Here is a 24638-nt window from a genome sequence, read left to right on the forward strand (position 1 = left end):
AAAACAGATTACGAGCGCTTCGTTTTTAGACAAGCAAGACAACAACAGGAAGAATCTATCAACTCGTTCCATTTGCGGCTGCGCAATCTGGCCAGCTCCTGTCGATTTGCAGATGAAGCCGAAGAGATACGAGGGCAGGTGATACAGGGGTGTGCATCAATAAAGCTTTGTGAACAAATCCTTGAGGAGTCCTGGAGGTCGCTAGCCGACATCCTCATGATGGGACGCACCAAGGAACTGTCAAAGGTGCGGGCGTCTCACATGGAGGCAGCACTGCAGAGACCCATCAAAGAAGAAGCAGTGAACATGGTGGCTGCACCCACAAACAGGACAAAACCTCTGTGCGTCCCCAGACAACAGCAGAGACAATGTGGATACTGTGGTGGCCCATCACATCGACCGACGGAATGCCCGGCAAGGGGAAAAAAGTGCGCAGGATGTGGGAAGCTAAACCATTTTGTGAGAGTATGTCGGTCAGGTAAATCATGCAACAGTGCAGCAGGCGTCAACGTACCGACCAGTAAGTCGGAACAGGGGAGTGACATGGATGACAATGAAGCAGAGGAGCATGTCATTCATTCCTTATTCACCATTGGGAACACGGCCCAGTCATCGAAGAGACTACCCAGATGCCAGGTAAAGGTGAACACTCAGGAAATCACGGCTGTGGTAGATACAGGGGCATCTATAAACATTCTTGCTGTCAGCGAGTACCAGAAAATGAGCCCGTTGCCGACACTCATGAAAACTAAGGTCAGAGTATATGCCTATGGCCAGACCACCCCATTGGCACTAAAATGTATGTTCCTTGCCACGGTAGCGCATGAGTCTAGAGCAGTTAGCGCTAAAGCATATGTAGCCGAAGATGGAAATGGAATGCTGTTAGGTTTCCAGACGGCAGAGGACCTGGGGGTTGTCACTTTTGCGCTTGGCATCCATCAGGAGGCTATAGCAGAACTCATAGCCCAGCATCATGAGGTTTTTGAAGGGATTGGGTGCCTTAAGGACAAGGAGATGAGGCTACACATTGATGAGTCTGTTCAACCTATAGCCCTTTGGCACAGGAGGATTGCATTCCACCTCAGGCCCCAGGTGGAGAAAGAACTTGAACAGCTTGAGAAGGCTGGCATAATTGAGCGAGTGACAGGACCCATGCTGTGGGTATCGCCCATAGTGGTGGCACGCAAACCAAAGCAACCGGGAGAAGTCCGCATATGTGTGGACATGCGCCTGCCAAACACTGCGATCAAAAGTGAGAGACATCTTACACCCACCATAGATGATATAATAGCAGAGCTCAGTGGATCATGTTGGTTCTCCAAACTAGATGTACGATCAGGATACCACCAGCTGGTTCTAGCCAAGGAGTCAAGGTACATAACGACTTTCTCCACCCACGTTGGTTTGAGGAGGTACCGACGTTTGAGTTTCGGGGTATCCAGTGCTGCGGAGGTGTTTCAAAACACCATACAAGAGCTGCTGAGAGATCTGCCTGGCACGATTAATGTAAGTGACGACATTTTGATTCACGCTCCCACTATCTCGGAGCACCACTCTCGGCTCTGCAACGTTTTATCAAGAATTCAAGAGTCAGGTCTCACTCTCCATTGCCAGAAGTGTGAGTTTTTAACGAACCAAATACAGTTTTTTGGCTATGTTTTTTCTGCTGCTGGGGTAGCTCCTGATCCTGCAAAAGTAAGAGATGTGAAGGACGCTCCTCCCCTGACCTGTGTGACTGAAGTTCACAGTTTCTTAGGGATGGTCAATTATTGTGACCGTTTCATCCCAGATTTGGCGTCATTGACACAACCGCTTAGATCCCTGATGAAATCATCGGAACCGTGGGTATGGGGTGTGGCCCAGCAGGAAGCTTTTAATGCAGTCAAGAATGCTCTGTCAAGTGACACCACATTGAGGTATGCTGATCCCAAGAAGGAAACCAAAGTTTCTGTTGATGCGGGTCCAAAGGGTTTGGGTGTGGTGCTGTTTCAGAAGCAGAGTTTTGAAGACTGGTCCCCAGTAGGTCTCTGACTGAAACGGAGCAGAGGTGCTCCCAGATAGAAAAGGAGGCCTTTGCGGTACATTGGGGCTGCAAACACTTTCACATGTATGTTTATGGTCACCCTTTTTTGGTTACCACAGACCGTAAGCCCCTCATTCCTCTGCTTAACGGCACTGCCTCGAAGCCCCCACCGAGGATTGAAAAATGGATGCTCCAGCTTCAAGACTACCGTTGCCAGCTGGAGTATCGTCCGGGGTCCGACAATCCTGCTGATTACCTTTCTAGGCACCCCAGAGCCGCCTCAGAACACAAGATCAACGATGCCTAGGAGACTGAGGAATATGTCAAATTGATTTCTCACTGATCCTGGCCAAGGCCCCTCTCGGTGAGTAAAATTGTTCAAGCCACGGCTAACGATGAGTGTCTTCAAAAGGTTTTCAGAGCCATCCGTGACAACCAATGGTTTTTGGTAAAAAAACAGATTCCCTGTTGGTCTCCTCGTCACAAAGAATCCTAGGAAGTTTGTATCAGGTGAGGGATGAATTGACCGTGGACACTGAGGGCTGCCTTCTTCGAGGCTGCCGGTTGGTGATCCCTTCATCGCTTACATCCCAAGTGGTACAACTGGTTCAAAATGGACACCAGGGCATGGTAAAGAGAAAAGGGCGGTTGAGGTCCAAGGTGTGGTTCCCACTCATCGATAAACAAGTTGAAGAGGTGGTAAAGACCTGTGCGTGGTGTCAGGCGTCTGGAGAGTTGAACCGACCCACTCCAGTAGAAACTGAACCAGCCCCAGCCTCTCCATGGACCAGTTTGGACTTCGGGAGTCTTCTCGATGGACGGCACATGTTGGTTATTATTGATTACTTTTCCAAATATCCTGAAGTGAAAGTGATCTCTTCTCTTGCTGCGGAAGTGGTGATTCGCCGTCTAGAGAAAGTAATGGCTACCCCTGGTCTCATATCGGAGATTAAGACTGGCAATGGGCCTCCGTTTCAGAGCAGGGAGCTGTCTAAATATTTTGAAAAAACTGGTGTCCGCCACGAAGGATTACCCCAAGGTGGCCTCAGGCGACTTGTGAGGCTGAACGGTTCATGCGCACTTTAAATAAAGTGCTGCGCATTGCTCATGCCAGTGGCCAGCAGAGTGAGTATGCAATCTACTCTTTTCTGAGAAATTACAGTCAGACTCCCCATTCCACAACCGGGAGGGCTCAGGGGCAAGTCGTATTTGGAAGACCGGTGCTGGACTCCATACCCCATCACAGGACCTGGCTCCCCGGTCCCATTGATCCTGTTCAAGTACAGACCCGCAGGTCTGCCACCAACGAGTTTGCAAGCCGTCGCCTGAGGGCTAGGCGATCTGATCTAAAAGTGGGAGATAGGGTGTTGCTTAAAGTCACCAGTCCTGGCAGCAAATTCTGTATGCCTTTTGACCCTTCTCCCTGGATGATTGTGAAGAGGCGTGGATCGTTGGTGGTGGCTAGAAGAGGGAAGGAAGTGGTAACCAGAAACGTCTCTCTGTTCAAGAGGTTTAACCATCCTGAAGGGTCCTGAGTGGATGCTTAGGTGCACGCATCCGATGATGACTTATCCTCAGATTACAATGGCGAAGACTGTGAAGAGGGCAGTTCTGAGAGTCGGGCTGGTGCCCCGCCTGTGTCTTCGTCAGACGAGGTGTCTTCCCCTGTCTCAAGTCCGTCTGTGGGCACAGGGTGAGCTGAGAACACTCGCTACCATTTGCGACATAATCCCACCCCTTCAGTCAGACTTAAAGACCATTTTGTGGATGTTTAATACGTGATTTTGCATTCTGTGTATTTGTTGATTTTCAATTTTTAGGAGGAATATAGAGTCGCGCCAGTGACGAAACTGGGCGCCCGACACTACCATGTTGCTGTGGTGTGGTAGGGGTGTGCTCCCCCTTCGCACCTCATGGTGTTCTCCCCTTCACAGGGGCTCTTGTTGTAATAACCCGAGGTCATGTGGCCTCGGGTAATAAAGGTGTGGCTGGCCGGGGGCGTGTGCTAAGCCAGCCACGACAGTCACGAGGAAGAACAGTGTCTATGCGCAGTGCTGGTGAACGCGCAACCGGCCTGGCGTTCGCACACAAAGAATAACGGCGGCTCAGTGTTTTCTTTTATTCAGTAGTGCCGGCCATCGCCAACAGTAGAAAAACCAGCTGTAAATAGGCTGCCGAATTTTAAATCAGGGGGAGCCATTTAGATTGGTTAGGGAAATGCTATTGATTTGATCCAGAAGCTTTGTCACTCTGTTTGGTGATTTATTGGTTTTACTTAAACCACCCTCTTCTTTAGATTGCCCATTTACACTTTACCTCCTTATGAGGGAAGTGCCCCGTTTTTCCCCGTGAGCTGAGTCTCTGACTGATGGCAAATCAACTGATGTCCTGAAGACGAAGACTGAACCTGGGTGCTGACCCAAACCTTGTAGGGTAACTATGACAATGAAATTGTGATTTGTCTGTTTGTTTTTCCTTTCTAGGTACCAACTGCTTACTTCTGGCAGAGACCATAGCTAGACGTTTTCCAAATTGGTGTTCAAAATTGTTTTGCATGAAGCCCAACATGCTAATGCTAATTAGTGGTTAGGACAGAGGTTCACTATCCCGGCACAATTAGACAAATGACTGAATCTAGGCTTTGTTGAACTGACGCGTTAATAACACTCTGCTGAAGTTGATTTATGTTGACGCTGTGTTATGTTCTAATAATTGCGTTCCTTGCTTTGATGAAGTCTTATTCTAGCTGCCAAATTATGACAATGATATTGAGTGTTTTGTTTCTGAAATTAACACACTTGCTCTTAGAATTGTAATCAATAGGGAATAAACCTTATAAAATTCTATTAAACTGGTGTGGTTATTCGTGACTGCAAGGTCATGGTGGTGTCTCGAGTTGATTAATGTCTTTGACTAAAGTGAAATGCGTTATTGTGATAAATATTGATGACATTATTGATGTATTGATTGACATGTTGGTTAGCTATCTCGTCCTACGGTGTCTCTCAACAGGGTCAAAAGATTCATTGGCCTAAAACGAGTCCTAATGTGAAAAATGTATCATAAAGGGACGCGTTAACAGTCTTTTTCGAAGAAACACCACTCAGTCATCCATGGATGGTTTCAATAGGAACTTTATTCCAGGAATGAACCCAAGACTGCTTTCCTGCACCACATCACAGCAATTACTGCAAGGTGCTTACATTCTAGAATACCCTTTCAATACATAATTACATCATTCCATTCTATAATATTCACCCCACTACCATACTACAACTTCACAATACCAGATTGAAAGTTCCTGAACCCAAATATTTACCTGAAAATACGTTTATGAGGGGGGTGTCACCACTCTCGCGCCCCCCCTAAAGTTACACCCCTGTGGGTATTCTTTGATCTCACTCACGTCAGTAAGTAAAGAGATGAGAAAATGGCAGAAGGGATGGTGCGGTCAAACAAGTGTCATCTCCAGTCTCACTAACCTTAAGGTGTGAATAACACCTCATCAGTCCTAGTAGGCTTTTAGAAGGGCCAGCTTACCTCGAAATTTGCGGGACCAGTTAGGCTGTAGCTACAGAAGTTCACTTAGCTCAAAAAACAATCTCCGCCATCTGTCCTCGCTTACCCTTTCCTAAGATACCCCCTAAGTAATATTGCCAACATTTGTAAGAAACTGGTATTTATCAAGAAGTATTTGCTGCTGTTTTCACAGCCCAGCATGAAAAGGAAGAAGCCTAAATCGGCAGACTCTCCCGAGACCTTTTCGTGCAAGGAAAATCAGTAATTGAAAGAACAATTATCAACAAATGTAATTATGTAAATCTGCCACGGTGGGAGTGAGCAGGAGATTTATTACAATATGGAAACTTCTTTGTACAGTGTCAACAGATTAACTCTATTGTGTACATATTTGATGTCAGCAGACTGGAACCTTTATTCTACATTTCCACGGAGCCTGCGGCTTGGCTTCCTTTGAAATTAGTTGTATTTGTATTGATAATGTTTGCCTTAGCTGCGGTGCTTAAACATGTTAATTGAAAATAGGCATGCAAACAAAGAAGTGGAAATCTGTAATGTTAGATGGTATTTTGTTTTCACAGTAAAACAGTGAACATGTCGTAAAAGTTCTTAACTATGCCGTGTTACTGACTTAGTTTATTTACTATATAGCCGCTTACTGCCGGGGAAAGCACATTTCGGCAACTGTGGGCGAGGTTTCAAATACATCTAACATCTCCATAGAAGTCAATCTGGGCACCGACAAAGTTGGGTATCTCGTTCCAGAAAGATGTTTTAACTCTGCTTCCACACTCACCCCGACAGACTTTAGATTTCCATGTGTTGGTCAGCCCATTTGAAGAAAAATAATGACCCCATTTACAGAAATGAAGGGCATTTTGTTACACCGCAACCAGGTTTCTTTAAATATCTGCAGGTGTGATATGTGTTAGTCAATGGCTGGACGAAGTAGATATTAATGAGGTTCACTTACAATTGCATCTATAGTCATATCTGTTACTTACATAGCTTGAAACGATAGATGACTTGTATGACGCGGTATAAAAACACACATTATCAAAGTCAACAAGTCTGAGTTCAAAGTTCTACCAAGTAAACTCAGGCTTGCACAAGTGTTTTCTTCAGTGCTAGGTTTACACTTAATTGATCTCAATCCCCCATACATTTTACAACATGACAAAAAGTTATGGCTTACAGTTAAGTGCATAACATTATCTTTAATTCATATAAACTAATACCAAACTGTCATTGTATTGCAATGAGCTAAACAAGCTATTTATTTAGGCGGCGCTGCAAGTAAATGAAGGTTAATAAGAAAAGACTGAGGGGCATATTTATGAGTGGCTTGCACCAGTCTTGCCTCATGTAGTTTGACACAAGACCAGCACGAGCAGTAAGTCATATTTTAAAAATGACACATCTGCAAAAATGGGCCTTTTTTAAGGTTGATGTGGGGCAAAAACTGCACTGATTCTAGCTGCATCACACTGGCATTAATATTTGTAGTGTAGGTGTTTACTCGCAAAATTCAACACAACAGTAGCACAGTGGTATTTATGAGTTTAGCACTGTTTCACACATTGTGGAACAACACAACGCAAAGCTAGAAATGTGTCAGAATTGTTGCACACTTGCAAACTAGGCATAAGAAATAATGCAGTGACTGTAGTATAAAATCCTGAACATAACAGAACATTTTGGCAAGCTCATCCATGCCATGGAGGTTGCCATACTGCAACTGGGAGTAGCTAGGAAACCACCAACACATAGACAGCAAAAGTGGAAGGAACATATTTTCTGCCAACACAAATCCCTTGTTGATCTCAGGGAGCAGGAGCTCATGCAGTTTTACAGGTTCAAGAGGGAGTCCATAAATGAATTGCTGGAGAAGATTAGGCCAAGTCTCCAGACAAAAACTATAAGAACCCATACCATTACAGCACAGGTCAAAGTGAAGTCTGTGCTACACATCCTGGCCTCTGGATCATTCCAAAATACTGCAGCAAGATTGGCAGGCATATCACAGAGCATTATCTGCCTTTCTCCCATTTGTGTTGGATGCCATAATCAAACAGACTCCACTGTACCAATTCTTCCACAAAACTTATCAATAGCAATTGGAGGCCAAGCAAGGGTTCTACAATATTGTAGACCCTCAGCAGCTGGGAGAGTCACATTAAGAGAAGGCAGCCCCCCTCAGGCAAACTACAGGCAGCAGGCACAGGAGTTGCAGTGAGGCCCACTCAACACACCTAAAGAGGAGTCCCACACGTTGGCAGCAGGCAGTAGACTGTACAGATCCTGAAGATCCCTTGGAGGAGGAATAAACAAGCCTTGGTAGCTGCAAGATTCACAGTGCACAGGGGTACTGGTCTGCAAAGAGAGGCAAGGGCTTACCATCTCCCAAGTTGGACAGCTGGTAGAGGGGACCAAGGGGACAATTCCGGGCCACCACCTGTGATGCAGGATCCAAGCAGCTCTGCGGGAGAGAAGATCCACACAGTCTGTCATTTTTGCAGTTGGTGCTTGCAGATGCAGGGGAGTGACTCCTTCACTCCCAGGGAGATTGCTTCTTACTTCTTGCGCAGGCTGAAGACTCATTGCTCTCAGATGATGCACAGCCAGGAACATGTTGCAGTTACTGGAAGGAGCCAGTTAACCAATGTTGCAAAGCAGAACCATTGCTGGAGTTGCAGAGTGTTGGTTCTTGGAGGGTCCAGTTGCAGTCCTGGTGGCTAGAAGATGAAGTACATGATGCAGAGGAGCCCTGCTGAAATCTGAGGACCCACCCAAGAGAGAGACCATAAATAGACCAGCAACGGGTTTGGTCACCTAGCAGGGTGACCACATATCGGGGGGGGTTCTATGTCACCTGCCTGACCTGGCCACTCAGATGCTCCCACGGGCCTCTGCCCACCTTGGATTCAAGAGGGCAGAATCAAGTGGCCACCTGGAGGAGCTTTGGGCACCACCCCTGGGAGGTGAAGGACAGGGGAGTGGTAACACCACCATGAAAAGGCTGGTGGAGAACAGGTGCAGGGGGCCAAAGGGGTGCCCCTGCACTGCCAATGCACTTGGTATGGCAGTGCAGGGGCCCCCTGCCCAGCACCCTCAAAATGTTCACTGTCTGTTTTGCAGATAGTGAACATTGCGAGGGTGCTGGTGCACCCTGCTGGCTACAGCTTCACCGCCGACTCGATTGCGAGCCAGGAACAATGCTGTAGCCTGTTTCCCGCTAGGCCAGAAGGCTGAAACCTAGCGGGAAAGTCCTAATGGGTCCGGTGGGGAGGTAGCCAGTGTGGGGAAACCCCCCCATCAGAAGTTAGGTGGACGGGGCAAACGATCTGCCTAACTCCTAATGAGGCCCTTAGTCCTGAATTTAGTACAAACATATCCCCAATTTACATTTAGCAGCTACAAGTAGACAAATTTGCTTATCTTGGCAATCTTCTGTCTAAACATGTTAGCTCACGTGAGGATGTGTGATATCCCTTACATACTGTACAAATAATACAAATATCCAAACATTTACCAAAAGGCATGTATTAAGCAATGTTCAAAATAACTAAAACATATCAGTGTGAATTAAAATGAAACGTGTTTCACAATGCCTGCACACAAATGTACGTGGGTAATGATGTTGAATGCACAAAGAATACAGTCATTGACTTGTGATGTCTGTTTTCAGGTGACCAGAGAAATGGTTTACAGCCATGGCTGATGACCCCATTCAGAAAACGTACAATGCAGTTCTGTCTAAAACCTGCAATATTGTGTAATTCATGTTTGGAGTACTAAAGTTCTGCTTTAGGTGTCTCGACAAATCAGGTAGCAGACTGTTCTATTCACCTGCCATAGTGTGCAAAATAACATTAGTTAGTGCCCAACATATGTGTAAGGACCAATGTCCCATGGGGCTACGTGAGGGCAATCCCACATGAGCATGAAGAGACAGAAAACTCTAAGGGTGAGACCGTCCATACAATGGCAGGTCGGCAGAGATGGGACCAAATTGTTAAAAACACTTTTGCACAGTAAAGCGTAAATGACGTCATGACAAAAACTATGTCAACTTCTTATCCAACAAATATTTGTTTTGAACTCATCCATTGTGTGGTGTTTGTGTGAAGTTCAAACTACCTATATAGTCACTCACCTCTTGTTAACTAGATGTAGGCCTCAACATGTATCATTTGTATTTTGTTACCTGTTGCTAAACATAGGGGCATATATCCAACTCAGAACAAATCAATGCAGCATGTCGACTGTCTTGCTGTGTTTTGATGCATCAAAGTGTGTCAAATGTGGCACTCAGTGTATGATGGACGACAAACCTCCCAATAAGTCAGTCCCTGAGACAATCTTCAAATTGATGTGTGTTGCACATATGGAGTATCATGCAGAGTCACAGCACCTTGCTGGAACATATGTTTCGGCAGATACCATCACAGATCATGGAAGACATTTGCCATGGCCAAAGACCTAGTCTCAAGTATAGATGTCAAAATGTCATTTGCAAGAAATATCATTCATGCATTCTGGAGAATCTGCAAAACAGCACACATGTAACTCCTTTCAAGTGCTGACTATGTAAATACTACATTTGCCTACACCATATACAATACACATTTACCATTTTTTGGACCGCAATGCAAGGAGACTTAAAGTCTTGTAACAAAACATAATAAACTGCTGAAGTAGCAATGCATGGCATTTTTCAGAAAAGTAAGTCAAGGGAGATATTTGCCAACCCATCACTTTGCATTAAGAAGACAATGATGGGTAATGTGTGAAGCGTGTATGTCAAAATTCAAGTATAAGTGGTTGTGGACATACACCGTTTCATTAGATATGGTGTAATGGGGTGTTGACCAGGAAATTTCCCTGCATGGTAACAGTTATGTACCCCTGGTCCCATCAGTATTGTTGTGTGGTTAACTAATTGTTAGAAATGGGGTTTCTGGCCAGGCAGAAGACACGACTCTAGTCAGGGCGAGATGGTTGCACCCCAAAGATAACCTGTCCTCATCATCAGTAGCTTGGCACAGAGCAGTCAGGCTTATCTCCAGAGGTCATGTGTAACATGTTTGTGCAATAGATTCACACCAGTGAGACAATTAATAGAACACAACAGAAATGCCACCAGTGTTATATAAAGATATATGAGCATATATTGTGCCTTGTGCATTAATCATAGGCCAAAATGATATTATTTATGAATACTTTGCACTCAAATCGAATCCTTAATCAGTACTCATCACCTTTTTTACACAAGAATCAACATGTCATACATCAGGGCACAAAGGACCACAGCAAAACATCTACTTTACCCAGTGTCCCCATAAAACATAGACCCCCCCCAGGGATACCCTCCCAGTTATCCCATATGAGGTAGAGAATTATGAGGCACACCTGAATCATAAAATGACTATCAGTAGTAAAACAATATACCTTAGGGCATCTGGGCATGAAATACAACAATTTGGTTATGTCATGCAGCATAAAACACCTTGCAGCACTGTGACTGTTTCAATCTATACACCATAACAATGTGGTAATAAAAAAAGCCAAACACTAGCAGCATTCATACATCCTGGGGCAACTCCCCATTAACAGAGTATTTAGGCGTTTAGTACAATTACCACAAGGTAGGAGGGTAATCTCAAGCACTGTACAATGATCATGGTGGATATATCAGTTCCTGAGAGCTCCTCAGAGGCTTCCCCTACTCTTGTAGAAGATAAGAAAAGCAAATCACTCTTATGCTCCTGCAGTCCATCTCAAAATAGTAGGAAGAAACACTGTCTGCCACGCTATACAGGGAGAACTCAGTCCATCTCCTCTGCATCCAGAAATATTGCTGTCATCCGCGAGCATGTTGGGCAGCTGCTACCCTTTATACAGCTTTGTTACCTTATTGGAAAATGGGCAAGTTACCCGTGACCGAATGCAGGGAGAGAAGTGGCATCTTTTCTCCGTCGGTTACGGCACCTCCATGTCACAATGGTGTCTCCTCCAGTACAACCTGCCTCCACCACCCAGAGTGGGGACCTCCCTCATCCCTCATGTGATGTGGCATGCTAGTCCTGCTCTCTGCGCTGCCGGCAATGGTGGGGGTTCGTCAAGCCACTGGTAATGAAGGGTGCCCGCAGGGGGAGTCTGATAGGCAGCAATACTATTCCCTTAGGGGATGGGGCTTCAGAGTGGCTCTGCTCCTGCTGACTCTTCATTTGCGCCGCAGTACCCCCTTGAACCAAAAAAGGAAAGGACACACCTGTTGATATCTGTAGAGCACTTTGGCACATTTACCTTTTTTCTGTGTAAACACAACAGTCCCGTCCTGATAATTCCAAGGCATCAGGCACAGGCCGACTTCCCTAACTGAAGCAGAAATAAAGTGCTCACCAGGTGCTATCCCTGGAGAACATAGAGCACTCACCATGTGCCATGACTACAGGGTCAGGGGCAGTCACCAATGCTTACTTAGCAATGGGCCCCTGGGAGGACACTTGGGGGGGACACAAGGCAGGCAGCAAGAGGCAGGCAGACCAGCACACTAAGACATGTAGACTCAAGAGTGATCTCTCCTTAAAGTCCAATATCAGATTACAGCTGGCAGCAGGGCAACATGCAGAAAACCCCTCCAGTGAGTCCTTTATGCCACCCAGCTGCTCCAGGTGGCAGGGCAACAACAGAGGTGCAGTCCAAATTAGTCCTTTTTATTCAATCCAGCAGTCCTTCTGGCAGAGTCCCAGTCCCAGTTCCAAAAGTGCTCTTAAATCATGGGGTGAGAGCCCTTGTACTTATAGTCCAGGTGCCCATCTTCTAGAAGGTGGGAGAAGGTTCCAGCCAGATCTGACCAGTTACAAGAATTTCCTTTCCCCCCTACCCTGGCTTCAGACATCATTAGGGGATAAATAAGCAGTTTGTGTGAATGCAGGTCACAGCCTATTCAAGTGTAAAGTGAGCCCCACCTCGCTCTCTCCTAGCCCAGGAAGGCCATCAGTATGTAGATGAATGCAGAGGTACCTCTGTCACACCTAATCATCCCTGATGGGTAGCTGTCTGGGGAGTATGCACAAAGTGGAGCTGTCACTCCACCCTAGACATGGATTGGAATCAATCTGCAAAGCACAACAGTTATAATGACAGAAAAATGCCCACTTTCTAAAAGTGGCATTTGTAAAATAGTAATGTAAAATCCACCCACACCAGTAAGCAGGATTTCTCATTACCATTCCAAACATACTAAACATACTAAACATGCCCACGCTACTCCTCCTAGACTGGAAATGACCACTTATACATATATAATGGAATTCCCAATGCAAGCCTATGAGAGGAGCAGCACTCACAGCAGTGAAAAATGAAATAGGCGGTTTGTCACTCCTAGGACATATAGCTCATAAAATTATTTGTCCTACCTTTTACATACAGCACCCTACCCATAGGGCTATCATAGGGCCTACCTTAGGGATGACCTAAGTGCAGTAAAAAAGGGAATTTAGGCCTTGGCAAGTAGTTTGACTTGCCAAGGCAGTGTGGCAGTAAACTGCCCATGCAGGTACTTCTGTGGGTCGCACATTCTGTGCTGCAGGCCCACTAGTAGCATTTAATTTACAGGCTGTGGGTATATGGTATACCACTTTACAAGGGACATACAGGTAAATTAAATAAGCCAAATAGGTGAAAGCCAAATATACCAAGTTTTACGGGAGAGAGAGAACATGCCCTTTAGCACCGATTAGCAGGGGTAAAGTGCCTAGAGTGCTAAAGCCAACAAAAAGAGGGTCAGAAAGTTAGGAGGAGAAAGGCAAAAACTTTAGGGCTTTAGGGCTAACCCTTCAGAAAGGGCCATTCCCAACACTAATGCTGGTATATTCCAGCAAGAGAACATGGAATGTGTGTGCGTTCCATGAAGCAGGCCTGAGTCATGGATTGATGTCTGGTCTGGACCAGGAGGGCTACCCAAAGACATACCCTCATAGTTGTTGTATAGTACTGCCTTCACCTGGAGTAAAACAAAGCAAACAGGGGATTGTAGCATACTCTGAAGTGATCATTAGTACTAAACATTACGTTACAAACCCTGGGTCACTGCAATGAGGCCTACTGGCTCACTCATCTCTTCTAAAGTTCTGCTGCTATGTGTTTCAGTCACTCCTGCCCAACCTCAGATCCATCTGGAAGTGTATAAAATCATGTGCAGAATGCATGTGACTGTGCAAGACATACACAACACATAGGGGCATATTTATGAGCCCCTTGCACCACCTTGCGCCACATAAGCATAATATTTTTATGCTAACATGGAGTTAGGTTGCAAAAACACCACACCATATTTACAAAGTTGCACAAAGCACGCATTGCTCCACTTTTTAAACCCTGGCATCAAATTATGCCTGCACCAGGCATAATGTATGCAAGGGGGGCGTTCCTCCCTTAGGAGGCCTGAAAAAATGGTGCAGTGAAATTTAAAAGATTTTACTGTACCATATTTTCTATCATGTCATGACAGATCCATTTAAATCAATGGGCCTCCTTGCACTTTGCTACACTGGCTTCAAAATGTTTGCCACTAGTGTAGCAAAGCGATACAATAGCATCAAAAATGTTGACGCTATTGTTCTAACTACCGCCATGGTGCGCTGTATCTTAGATATGGCGCACACACAGTGGCGTTAGGGGGGAGCAGGTGAGGTGCAATTCCACTAGATTGGAATTGACAGCCCAGAAAGCTGGAAGCTAGGAGAGTTATATTCTGGAGCATCAGAGAGCCATCTTGTCTCTGTGCTTCCATAGCTGTACGCTGCATGCATAATACATCACTAGGAAGGGGCCTCAGAGAAGAGAAGAGAGAGATTGGACTGAAAAGGGAATCTAAAGAGTGGGGCATAGGGCCTAGTATCAGCCTTTCAATGCACATATGACTGTGGCTGACATCCAGGTGTGTACCATGGTAATACATATTAAATTGATGTGGGAGCAGTCAGCGCTGGTGTCCTGCCTTGCTGTGCTGCCCTGCTGCATGCTTTTTCTCTGGCTGGGTGATAAGGTCTACACATACTTCCCTTGAACCCAGAGTGACTCCATGGGCAGTCTGCCTCGTCTCCTGTTTTGAATTTTCAGGGACATTAAAGCCTTCCAACCGCCCTGCTTTAGCACCTGGAGTCTGCCATCTATCAGTCTGCCTTGCCAAATGGTGCAACTTCAGTCCTGGGCTCATGGAAGTAGGCCTAAGGTGTCTTCTCCAGCAGAAGCTATGCTTCCTCTGTAGATCATGTGCATCGCGTATGTTGCACAGCTTGGAACCGGGGCATCACTCCTGTTGCATGAGTTGAAACTGTTGCATCGCTTCAGTAGCACAGGTCAGAACAGGTGCATCACCCCACCCTTGTTGCACAGCTCAAAATGGGTGCATCACAACCATTGCATGGGCCTTAGCATAGTTGCATGAGTGCAACTGTGCAGTGCATCACACAATGTACATTTGAATAGCAATGCATCAGAAAAATCTATGCAAATTTTAAAAACGTGCTAGTTACACACACAAAGTAATGGAATGGTTGTGGCAGGCTGCATACTAAGAAGTGGGAAAGTTGCTTTCACTTTCTGTTAATGTCTTTTGATTGGAGCCCGTTGTTGTTGAAAAGGAGAGAGTGTTTTTTGGAGATGTGGTAATTGTATTTGTCTTTGTATTGCCGGGTGTTTGTCTTTTTTGAAGGTTTTGAAATATAGGGCTATTTTGTTGTTTGATGGGTGTTATTGTTTGGTTTAAGGTGTTAAGGAGGGATAGTCCTATGTCTAGATAGGGTAGAGGGGAAAATTATTCTGAGGGAGAGGTAGGAGGCTTGATATGGCTAGTGATGTACTACCTGCTACAGATGATGGCTTCCACATGTAGGGAGAGGCAGGGCTGCCCCCAAAGGATTGAAAGGACAGCTCGGAGAGGGTGCAATGGTACATGGCCCAGGTGTTTGGAAAAGACCAGACCGGTTTGCAGCTGAAGCATCATTGGGCAATGTGATAGCCTGTGATGTGTATGTTGTGGACATGTTGGGTGGAGAGGCTGGAGACCCCATAGGTTTATATTTATGTACCATCAGGATGTAGTCGTATTGCTATATTAATCATGCTAAAATTAAAATGCAAAATATAGCTGCAATATGTGTATGCATTGTGACACAGGAGGCAAGAGAGATTGACACCAAGTGGCAGAAGTATCAAAGGACCACACTAAGCAGCACATCTGGCATAACATCTATCTTGTGTTATATGAAGTAAGAACTTATAGGACCAATTAATGGCAGGAAGCCCTTTCTCCAATTGAGGGTTACTATTGACCAATGAACTGCCGTAATTAATGTATTGGCCCATCAATGTAATGGTATACATCATGTATTGTTGTTTTGGCTCACTCAGCTGTGCTGATACTGCACACTATGTTAGACAAACTGCCCCTACGGCTAGATTCACATTACATATCACCGTCTACACTGACTATGGTGAAAGGTATGTCTGTTCGGCAAGGTGATTATGTATGTTCAGAATTTTCATATTTATTATTATTATGCACAACACAGAACAGCAATCACCTTGCGGTGCTGTGCCAGAATGAAAGGGTACATTGCATTCCCGTCCTTGCCCATCACAAGAACACGTTTGTGAGCCTAGTACCAATGGTTGCACCCTTTTGTCATGGTGCAAAGGGGCATGTTATGATCCTGGCCAGCAGTACTTAAAAGATCACATGCCTGAAGCATGATTCTGGCATGTTAGATATATCCGGCCTTTTACCTCTAGCCAGGTCTGCCCTGCTGAATGGTTACTAGCTGCATTCCATGTTTTGTCAGTGTATAAATATGTGTGTAAGCATGTTGAAATGTGCCATTACACTGGGCTGTCATAGTGACAACTTTTGAATTTGAGCTGCGTGTAGTTGCACCATTTACAAAGTAATTTCTAAATCAATGTCTTGCAGATGGACATGTGCCTTTTACCTAGAGAGAAGTGGACAGCTTCCGTGAACCTGATGCAACAAGTAAGTGTGATGAGTACATGGTAGTTTCTCTGTGATGTCTCTGTGTGATCCATGATAGTTGTAACAGTGTAATGTGTATGTGGGAGGTATTCAGCATCTCGCAAGAAATAACATTCAGGCCCATATTTATACTTTTTTAGCTCTGCATTTGTGTAATTTGTTTGTGCAAAATCGGCACAAACTTACAAAATACAATTGTATTTTGTAAGTTTGCGCTGCTTGTGTGTAAAAAAATGACGCAAATTCGGCGCTAATAAAGTATAAATATGGGCCTCACTGTGCAAACACAAAAGCCTTTGTCCACCAAATCATTTGGAATTGACGAGGAGGCATGTTAGCCTGAATGTAGTGACGGCAGTGGTCTAGCTGATCATTTCAGTTTCTACATAAACCACAAGCCTGGCGTCAATGCACAGTGGGTGTGAGGCTGGTGCACTGAAGGCATGCCAAAGGGCATGCCCGTCTGCACCTGTCCACACCTGAACATCGCCAGATGTCAAGACCCCTGCTTCTGCATTCAATGGCTGCTGCCTACCTTACAAAGCACTTTAACAGCAATGACCTTAAAAGACTAAGGCCCAGTTGCTTATACTGCGCTCCCCACCTCCCAGTATGTCCCAAAGAACCATTCTCCTACAACACGTGGGTTCTCCTGTTCCACTGCCAAAACAACTTTACTGAATGGCAATAGGTAAAGCCCTTCCCCAGGCAAATCCCGGTCCAATGTCCCTACTACTTTTACCTTAAATGCCATTGACCCAAACACCAATCCTCAGTCCATTCTTCCTACACTCAAATGCCTTTATTTTAATGCAAGACCACTCCCAAAGCACCCAATAGAAATCTGAGACTTACTTGCATCTGCACACCCAGATCTATGCTTTATCACAGAAACCTAGTTACATTCCTTAGCACTGCCTTGCATCTCTATTGCATTTTCTAATAATTATAAACTGGTAAGTCAGCAAAGGGAATCAAAACCATGAGGTGGAGTAGCTATTGCACTCTAGGACTCTTTCAGAGTAGAAATCCTTGAATTCCTACTCACTGAATGGGTAGAGATAGATGTGTTCAAATTTTAAAAAACCGACACTCAGAAAGGTGCTCCAGTCTAGCACCCTCCTGGCCTTAAAAAAGAGTTTAGTCATAAACGAGTAGAACAACTAGCACTTCATGTACTATCAACACAATGTTTCTCCTGATAGAGGATTCCAACTATCATGACAACATAGCTACTGGGCCTGACATTCCTAATCTGCTGTTCAATCTTGGAATGCTAGATCTCCACTTGAGTAGGATCTGCCCTACACATTCGGCAGGCCATACAGCGAACATCATTTTTTTCACCTCCACCCTTCTTCAGGTAGACGTCTACAACCTCTAACCTAAACTGACCATTTTCTGATTAGTTTTCAGATACCCACCTTGACCAGCCCCGCAAAAACTATATTTCAGAAATGCCTTAGATTGAGGCCTAGAAACAGATGATTATAGAGCCTTTTCAATTTGCTTTCCTTGCCCTAACTCTAGACAACTCGCAGAATATTACCTCAGCTTTAGCTCTATTCCACAATACCTTCTCCCATGCTCTTGACATTTTTGCTCCCCACAAACAACGTCCCGCTAAACTATGCAGCCCTAATGCTCCATGGTACACTAATGAATTGAAAACTGAGATATCAAGCTGTAAAAGACTAAAATTGCAAATCCAAAGCATCAAAAACTAGCACTGACAAGCAAACATACAGATTACCACTAAGTGTGTAACACTATCAAATAAGGACAGCACATAGGCATTATATTGTCAACAGGATAGATCTAGCAGGCAACTCATTGAAAGAGCTACTTAAAGTCTTAAATGTCTTAACAAAACCCCAAAGCCTACTTCTCTGTTATTCCCATGTCCCAGACACTTTGCAACACCATAGCTAGCCATTTTCAAACTAATATTGACAACATGTACCATAGCTTTCATTCCACGGCTAGACCTGCAACCCACTCCTGTACCATTGATGTGGGCCAAAATATTGAATCAGTAGCATTTAAAAGGTTCAAACCTATCTCTCAACCTCAGATGCTTGACCTGCTAGCTAAAGCCAAATCTGCTTCCCCCTGATATCTGACCTCCACACATTATTGCTAACTTATCCTACCTTCTAGTGCATACTATTACATCACTGCGTAACCAGCCTCTGTTTCTAGTCACCATTACACAGTTATGGAAAGCAGTACATGACACATCTATCCTGAAAAAACACAATGCAGATTCCATGAAACAAGCTAACTATCGCCCCATATCTCTCTTCCCTTAGTTGGGCAAAGTTCTGGAGTTCCATGTGAACAAACAGCTTTCCTCCTATTTGAGGAGCACCATAGTTTGTGGGGTGCCTCTCAATTTTGGGCATCAGGTCTTCCCACAGTACTGAAACTGCCCTCGTAGTAGTATTAGATACAATCAGGTTATCCCTGTGCCAGAAATCCAACCATGCTGGTCCTGCTTGACATGTCGGCAGTGTTTGATACCATTTCTCATTCCACCTCAATACAGCATCTTTACCAGGTATCCAGGGCACTGCACTCAACAGGTTCAGGGATTTCCACAAAGATAGGGTCCTAGCAGTTTCCATGGGCACTTGCCATTCAAAAACCATTCACCTGGACAAAGGGGTCCCTTAGGGTTTCTTCTTAAGCCCTACACTTTTCAATATTTATGTAGCACACCCCTTGCCCAGTCAGTTAAGTCCTGTGGGTTTGAAATACTTTCTTATGCTTCTTCTTATCCAACTAGCCATCTTGTTTTGGCCGGGCATTGAGAACGTCAACCATCTGGTTGTCCATCAATTGTCTCCAATTAAATGGAGACAAAACAGAGATCCTTCTGTTTGGCAGAGCCCAGCTCTACTGGATGGATAGCTGGTGGCCAGCTGAGCTTGGCTCTTCCCTTTTGCTCAGCAAACCAGCCAGGAACCTATGCATACGTTTAGATGACAAGCTAGCTCTGACAGACCAGAATACCTCCACCTGCGGCACTTGGTTTGGCATATTTGCCTTTTTGGGAGAGTCTTTTAGTGGCTTCCTTTGAGATCCCAGAAGACACTCACCCAGGCATTAATCATTAGTCACCTGGATTACGGCAACACCCTAATCATCACTTCAAATAAATCCATTTTATTCCATATGCAGGTGCTTCTAAACACCGCTGCCTATTATCCTATCAGAAATCTAAGATCTAAAAATCAACTACTTTTATGTCCTTGGCATATTACAATGTCAAAATTTGGTGTCCTGGCTTTCTCCTATCCTGCCCAGACCACTGGAACAGGCTCCTCTGTTCATCCGTGCATGGCCCAGTTTCTTTGACTTTAAAAAACATTTCATAACCTGGTTGTTTTAATCAGCTGCCTCTTCACTTACCTGCCGGTCACAGTGCTGAGATGTCCCTTCAGGGACTAGTCATTGTGCTATAACAAGAACCAAATAACAAAATGTAAAATAGGAATGGTCACTGGAATAAGGCAATTGTGCAGCTACTGCAATTTTTGGATATTTATCGTTTTGACGTATCTGCCACATAATACATCATCTGGAACATATTCTGCAAATTTAAATTAAAACAAAATGTTCACATGGATTGGCAAATGAATTGGCGACTCATGACCAGTATATTCCCTATGTGACATTTCTGTGAAGCATTCAAACAATGCAGGGTGTGAAGCCAACTTGTTGTACTGTTTAAAAGGTAAAATTCAGAAAAGCACAGTGATACCTGAATACAGTGTATAACTGTGATTTTCTGCTGATGGTGTACTTTTGCCTGACTAGCTCCAACACAGTCACCCTTGCATCTTGGTGCAATGGACCTGCATTTTAGGCAACATAAAGGCATATTTACAAGGAGTATGCGCCGCCATTCCACCATTTATTTTGGTGCAACAACAGTGCTAACTCAGTGCCATATTTACAAAGTGGCACTAGACCTGCCTAGTGCCACTTTTTCTAGGCATACGTAATTTTTTAGGAGCCCCGCCTCACCTTGTACCATCTACAAACAATGATATGCAGGGTAAGTGTTCCCTCTTAAAAAATAATACTAGCCTGCTAGAGTCATATTTACAAGCCTCACAAAAAAAGACACGCACTAATGAATAATGACGCTAGCTCTCACTAGCGTCAACATTTTAACACCTGGTCAGACCAGGCACTCAAATGACACACAGGACACATTCATAAGGAAAACACACACACAACACTCTGGCAACCAGCAGGACTACATGGATCTGCTACTGCTCCAGCTAGGCACACAGAGACGACGAGGATGCCGAGTACCACTGCATCGTCCACCATCACCACATTAGCTACCACAAAGGCAGTGAAGGAGAATCCATCCTTGGTGTTAGACCTGACAGCCTAAGGGTGGTCACCCCTAACTTTTTGCCTGCCTCCCTCCACTTTTTGGACAATGTTTTTGCTGGTTTTTAGACTCTGCGTACTTTACCACTGCTAACCAGTGCTAAAGTGCAAATGCTCTCTCCCTTTAAACATGGTAACATTGGATCATACCCAATTGGACTATTTAATGTACTTATAAGTCCCTAGTAGAGTGCACTATGTGTGTCCAGGGCCTGTAGATTGAATGCTACTAGTGGGCCTGCAGCACTGATTGTGCTACCCACTTAAGTAGCCCCTTAACCTTGTCTCAAGCCTGCCATTGCAAGGCCTGTGTGTGCAGTTTCACTACCAATTCGACTTGGCATTTAAAAGTACTTGCCAAGCCTAAAACTCCTCTTTTTCTACATATAAGACACCCCTAAGGTATGCCCTAGGTAACCCAAAGGGCAGGGTGCTGTGTAGGCAAAAGGCAGGACATGTACCTGTTGATGCAGATATGCTAATTAAGAAAATTATTAATGATGTATATGTGTTTACTAATGAGAAATGTGTAGAGAAATTGGTCATAGAGAAAATAATTGCATGTTTGAAAATGTGCCCTCGGGATGCATCACCATGTGTACTAATATGACTGAAAATGTGTAAAATTAATGAAAAGGTATAAGAAAAATGTAATGATATGTTATAGTGAGTGAGATGTATAACCTATGTTTGCATTAATTTGTAGTGCTAAGTTAGCAGAACTAAAGGCCTAGTTTTTCCTGGGCCTCATACACACGAGAAGCTGAAATCACTGAGTGCTTTTCAAAGAACTGGAGGCATGCACTGTCCATGACCCGGACGATGTTAAAGTTACTTAGCTAGAATTTTCTGCAATGTACCATGGACAGGAGATGATGAAGACAATTTGATACAATGTGTAGAGTAGGCTAAATGTACTTTCCCAGGACTTGAACAATGGAGCCACTGACTGAAGAGGAACCTGCATCAATTTAGATACCGGAAGAGCCGGATGATGAAGACATCATATGAAGAACCAATCCTCATCTTGTGAACAGACTTATATTAAAATTAGTAGATTCAGTAAACAAAAACTATAGGTTAAAGTCATATCTCTGCCGACTGACTGACCAATTAGCAATTAGAGGGATGGACCGGGAGACTCTAATAAAAAGTCATGACAGAGGGCTAAAATTCAGAGTTGCGAGAGGAAAATTGATGACGTCAGAAGACGCTGTCCAAGGTGCTGATATTGTGCTCATACTCTGTGAGCCTGATCCGTAGCTGACTAATTGATGACCTGAATATGAAGACTGGCTTGTTGCTGATCCATCCTGGATATGTAGCTATGAAAATGTGACTGACAATTTATGCCTTTTCTTCTAGGTACCAACTGCGCTGATTATAGATATTATTATTTAGTCAACTTCGAATGCTCGAAATGAACTCATATGGCCCAAGAGGGGTGGTGCAGAGACCGGCACGAGCAAGCCGGTAATCATAAATCCAACAAGAACAAAAAAGTAAATCAGCACGCTCAGGATACAGGGAAAGTGAAAGACAAGTTTAATCAAAACACAACGCGTTTCGGCTGACACAGCAGCCTTGGTCACGTATTTAGATAGATTTTTCCAAATTAATGTTTTCTCTAAAAGGTTTTTGCATGAAGTCCCACATGCTGATGCTAATCTTGGATAGGTAGGCTGTTAACGGTGACGTTGACAGTGACAATTGACTGACAAACTTATTTTGCTGAACTTCGCTATTAATGCTGGTATTTTTAGTTTACAAAATTGCATTGTCGCATATGTTTCCTTCAAGTGATGATGTTTTCTATAAATGAATTCATAAATTGAGTGGATTGAATAAAGATTGAACTAACGGATGATTTAGAATTGTAGTCAATAGGGAAATAAAATTGTTAACTCCTTTTGGAGTTGTGATTATTCACGAAGAGATGGTTTAAGCTGTTTTCGTAAAAGATGTTTCTTGATTATTGATGTTGATTATTGATCCAACGGTCACTGCATGACTAGGATACTCCATGCGATTCAAAAGGTTCATCGGCCTATACGCGTCCCCTTGTAAATTTACTTACCAAGGACCAGGCGCGCGAGCAGTTTTTGGTAGCAGCTTGATGGTTAGTTTCCTTGGAGAACTAGTTATGTGGTGATTATTGGTTATGGTAGTAGTTTATGTTAGGGTTAGTTGTTTGTATTTTATGAGATTTGAATTTTGTCTTTCTGAGAGGGCAATTGTAGCAAAGATGATGTCCCTTAAGCCCAGAAATGACTTTCCCAGATCCTAGATCCCTCTAGTAAAGTTGGAAATGTTCTCAGCGTAACTTGAGATAGTGTGAAAGTGGTAGGTTGCACTTGCACAGGCTTAAAGCAAACCGCAAGTGATTTATGATGTATATGAGGTAAAGTAGGGAGTCTGCGTACTCCAGTTGAGGTTAGAAGGAGTGTGCGTACTCCGTAGTATGAGAGTAGGGAAGTCGTTGAACTTCACTTTTGTGTGGCGCTTTGTGCTAAAAAATTATCCACGTGGTTGTTGGTAATGTACGGACCCTGAGAGGTCTAAAACTCCGGAGTATATTGACAAGTGTAGGAGACACTTGGTTATATGTTGTAATCTGTCTGGTTTAGTAGGTTAATCGGGTGTGGTCAACAAGTCGGTGTGTGAGATAAATGAGTAAAATACATTTTTTGACTGAGATTTGGCGAGTCCTATGTGGACCAGGACAGACCCATTGATCAGTTGAGAGTAAAGTTCACAGGTCGAATTTTGCTTGAGAAAGTGGGAGACTGAGAAGGAGAAATAGCTACATGAGCGAAAGGTTCATTAGTGAAAATCTGTAAGGTCTCTGAAGCGATTGTGTCCCCTTCCTGTAGTAAACCAGAAGGTTTGTTTTAGTCATTGTTTTTTTGGTCTCGCAAGTAATCTGTATTAGTTGTGTGAGTTGAAGTTTAGGAGGACAAGCCGCAAGACTTTGTCAGCCTCTGTGTGTGGGTGTGACGTCAGAGTGTGCCGTGCTGGGATAGGATGGTTAGTAAGAAGAGTCGCAAACGGATTAGCAGCCGTCCGTGAGAGGCAATTGGTTGAGTAGGTGGGTGAACGGAATCTTGGGAGTAAAAGTCATTTCAATATTGAATCGAAATAAATAAAACTGACAAAATGAATTTTTTTCAAGGCGTTCAGAAGTGCGATGAAGGGTGATACTTACATTGAGGCATCAGTGGGGGAGCCAACCCCACTGGAAAATTCTCCGGCTTACATTGTAATGGAGGAGCGAGGTGTAGCCCCGTGCTTGTGGTTGAAGCAGTGGTGTAAGCTAACCAAGAAGCAAGGGTCCTTAGTGTTTCCAGATCATGAAATATTTAGTTTGAGAATTTTGGACTAATTGCGATTGGCATTATATGAGATGAAGCCGTTACCGAGACCAGCACAGTTTGAGGCTTTCGCGGTTTGGCAGCTGGTGGCCAGACAGCAACAAGAGATGAAATTTAAGAAGAGAATGAAACAAGTAGAAAAATCCTTAGCTGAAGCTAGGTGGGATTGGGAACAGAAGAGATGGAAAGCAGAGACGCTATAGGGTGTCAAATTGTTTCCTGCAACTACAGAGGAAGACGAGAACGAGAAAGAAGGTAGTGTTAAAGAGGATGA

Source organism: Pleurodeles waltl, chromosome 7, assembly GCF_031143425.1.
Source record: "Pleurodeles waltl isolate 20211129_DDA chromosome 7, aPleWal1.hap1.20221129, whole genome shotgun sequence".
In the NCBI taxonomy this organism is placed as follows: domain Eukaryota; kingdom Metazoa; phylum Chordata; class Amphibia; order Caudata; family Salamandridae; genus Pleurodeles; species Pleurodeles waltl.